The 3,706-nt window shown below is 38.6% G+C and overlaps 1 pseudogene; it reads right to left on the bottom strand.

Moving 5' to 3' along the window:
* Positions 1–3,133: 3,133 nt before the first annotated feature.
* Positions 3,134–3,251, bottom strand: LOC126032508 (uncharacterized; annotated as a pseudogene).
* Between the last annotated feature and the right edge of the window lie 455 nt (positions 3,252–3,706).

Genomic DNA, 3,706 nt, shown 5'->3' on the forward strand with positions numbered 1-3,706 from the left:
AACTTCCCACTCCCTGAAAAGAAACTGCTATACAAATCCAAGAGGCAAAAAGAGTACTAAACAAAATAGATCCTAACGGAAAATTACCAAGATATACAGTAATCCAAATGGCAAAAGAGAGAGAGAAAGAGAGAGAGAGAGAGAGAGAGGTATTCTTTTTCTTTTCCTGAGCCCTGGATCCTTTTCTGGTGAATTTATTTTTTTCCTCTGCTGTCTTCCAACTTTCTTTTTTCACTCCATTATTCCTAGAATTTTTCCTTCCTGATTATTTTTTATCTTTATTTTATTTTTTTTGCATTTTTCTTTATTTAAACATCTTGATTACAAATATGATTGTGATTAGATTTCAGTCATGTAAAGAACACCCCCCTTCACCAGTGAAACATTCCCACCACCAATGTCCCAAATATGTCTCCATCCCACCCCACCACTACCTTTACTCTAGACAGGCTTTCCAGTTCATTCATTCACTCACATGATTATGGTAGTTCTCAGTGTAGTTATTTCTATAACAGCACTCACCACTCTTTGTGGTGAGCTTCACGAAGTGAACTGGAAGTTCCAGCCCTCCTCTCATTGTCTCTGAGGATTGTTGCAAAGATGACTTTTATTTTTCTTAAAACCCATAGATGAGTGAGACTATTCTGCATCTCTCTCTCCCTCTGTCTTATTTCACTCAGCATGATAGACTCCATGTACATCCATGTATAGGAAAATTTCATAATTTCATCTCTCTCGATGTCTGCATAATATTCCATTTTGTATATGTACCACAGTTTCTTTAGCCATTCACCTGTTGAAGGACATCTTGGTTGTTTCCAGAGCCTGGCTATTGTGAATAGTGCTGCAATAAATATAGGTGTGAGTAAGGGGTTTTTGTATTGTATTCTTGTGTCCCTAGGGTATATCCCTAGGAGTGGAATAGCTGGGTCGAATGGGAGCTCAATTTCCAGTTTTTAGAGGAATCTCCATATCGCTTTCCATAGAGATTGGACTAGATGGCATTCCCACCAGCAGTGGATAAGAGGTCCTTTCTCTCCACATCCACCAGCACCAATTGTTCTCATTCTTTGTGATATGTGCCAATCTCTGTGGTGTGAAATTGTAGAGAGAGATGTATTCTTTAAAGCAGTAAGGGAGAAGAAAATTCTTAAGTGTAAAGGAAACAAGAATCTAACAAGGCTGGAGCAGTGGCGCAGCAGTAGGGTGTTTGCCTTGCATGTGGCTGACCTAGGACTGACCGCAGTTCAATCCCCTGGCGTCCAATATGGTCTCCTAAGCCAGGAGTGATTTCTGAGCGCATAGCCAGAAGTAACCCCTGAGTATCACCAGGTGTAGCCAAAAAAAAAAAAAGAATCAAACCAGCTCTCTAATTTGAAACAACCCAGGCAAGAAGAAAAAAGTGGAATGACATATTCAAACTATTAAATCAAAGAAACTTTCAACCCAGAGTTGAATACCCAGAAAAACTCTTATTTATATGAAGGAAGAAATGAAAATATTCTCAGACAAAAAAGAACTTGCAACATTCACACTAACCAAACCAACTCTAAGTTAACTACTCAAAGATCCATTTTATAAACCCAATACCCATTTGTAACAGCAACAATCCTACATAATATTTAATGAAACAACGGCTCTTTCTGTCTATAATGTCCTTAAATGTCAATGAACTAAACTCTCCCATCAAAAGGCACAGAGTAGTGAGTTGGATCAGGAAACAACACAGTTATCTGCTACCTGCAGGAAACACACTTACAATTTCAGGATAGGCACAAGCTCAGAGTAAAAGGATTGAAAACAATTATACAAGCAACTGGAAAAAAAACAAAGCTGGGACAGCCATAGTTATATCAGACCAAATTGCATTCAACCTCAACAAAGTACTTAGAAGTAAGGATAGACACTACTTATTGATCAGGGTAACATTAGGCCAAGAAGTACTAACTCCAATCAACATTTATGCACCAAATGTAGAGTCAGCAAATTATGTAAGACTTTTGCTCACAAATCTAGAGAAACATATGGATGGAAATTTGATAGTAGTGGGAGATATCAACATACCACTATTGCCACTGGACAGATCCACTAGGCAGAACACTAGCAGACATAAGAGACCTAAATGAAAAACTAGAAGAGCTGGGACTAATGGACCTATATAGGGCTTTTCATCCTCAAAATAGCTGAATACATGTTCTTCTCAAATGCACATGGACCCTTCTCTAGAATAAACCACATTTCAGGACACAAGTATAACTTACATAAAGTCACAAATATAAGTATTATACCAAGCACCCTATCAGACCACAATGCAACACGGATCAAGATTGATTTAAAAAGATGTGGTGGGCCAGAGAGATAGCACAACAGTAAGGCATTTGCCTTGTATGCACCCAACCCAGGATGAACCTGGGCTCAATTCCTGGCTCCCATATGGTTCCCCAAGCCTGCCAGAAGCTATTTCTAAGTTCAGAGCCAGAAGTAATCCCTGAGTGCTGCCAAGTGTGGCCCAAAAACAAAACAAGAAAAGAAAAAAGACGTGGAGAAAATCTAACACCTGGAGAATAAGCAACATGCTGCTCAATAACAGCTAGATTAAAAAGAAAATCAAGGAAGAAATAGAGTCCTTGAGATTAATGATAAAGAAGAAACAAATTGCCAAAATCTAAGGGACACAGCAAAAGCATTAATTAGAGAGAAACTCATAGCAATATAAGTCTACTTTAGGAAAGAAGAAAAAGACAAAACCATCAACCTAAAGGCGCATCTTAAAGTCAGTTGCTGGAAAACCAACAGCAAAGGAACCAAAATACAAACAAAAGAAAATAAACAATAAAAATCAGAGCAGTTATCAACAATATCAGAAAAAATAAAAACAATGCAAAGAATTGATGAAACCACGAGCTGTTTTTTGTTTAGATTTTTTTTGGGGGGGGGTTTTGGTTTTTGGGTCACAACCGGCAGCACTCAGGGGTTACTCCTGGCTCTGTGATCAGAAATTGCTCCTAGCAGGCTCAGGGGACCACATGGGATGCCGGGATTCGAACAACCAACCTTCTGCATGAAAGGCAAATGCCTTACCTCCATGCTATCTCTCCGGCCCCTGGTTCTTTTGTTTGTTTTTGTTTTTGTTTTTTGTCCCCCAATTCACAATACAGATCAGGCAAAGGGCCTGGGTTGAGGTGTATATGGGGTGCATTTACTGTACCTACTTTTTCTATACAGTCAGACAGTTTTCAAAAAAGTGGATCAAACACTTCTGGAATTCATTTGGAACAATAAACACCCACAAATAGCTAAAGCAATACTTGGGGAAAGGAATATGGGAGGTATTACTTACCCCAACTATAAACTGTATTACAAAGCAATAGTTATCAAAAACAGCATGGTATTGCAATAAAGACAGACCCTTAGATCAGTGGAACAGGCTTGAGTACTCATAGAATGTTAACCAGATATACCGTCACCTAATTTTTGATAAAGGTACAAGAAGTCCTAAATGGAACAGGGAAGGCCTCTTCAAGAAGTGGTGTTGGCACAACTGGTTAGCCAGTTGCAAAAAAGCGAACTTAGACCTCCAGTTAACATCATGTACAAAGGTAAAATCCAAATGTATTAAAGACCTAGATATCAGACCTAAAACCATAAAGTATATAGAACAACATGTAGGGCAAACACTCCATGACATTGAGACTAAATGCATCTT

This window comes from Suncus etruscus, chromosome 1, assembly GCF_024139225.1.
Source record: "Suncus etruscus isolate mSunEtr1 chromosome 1, mSunEtr1.pri.cur, whole genome shotgun sequence".
In the NCBI taxonomy this organism is placed as follows: Eukaryota; Metazoa; Chordata; class Mammalia; order Eulipotyphla; family Soricidae; genus Suncus; species Suncus etruscus.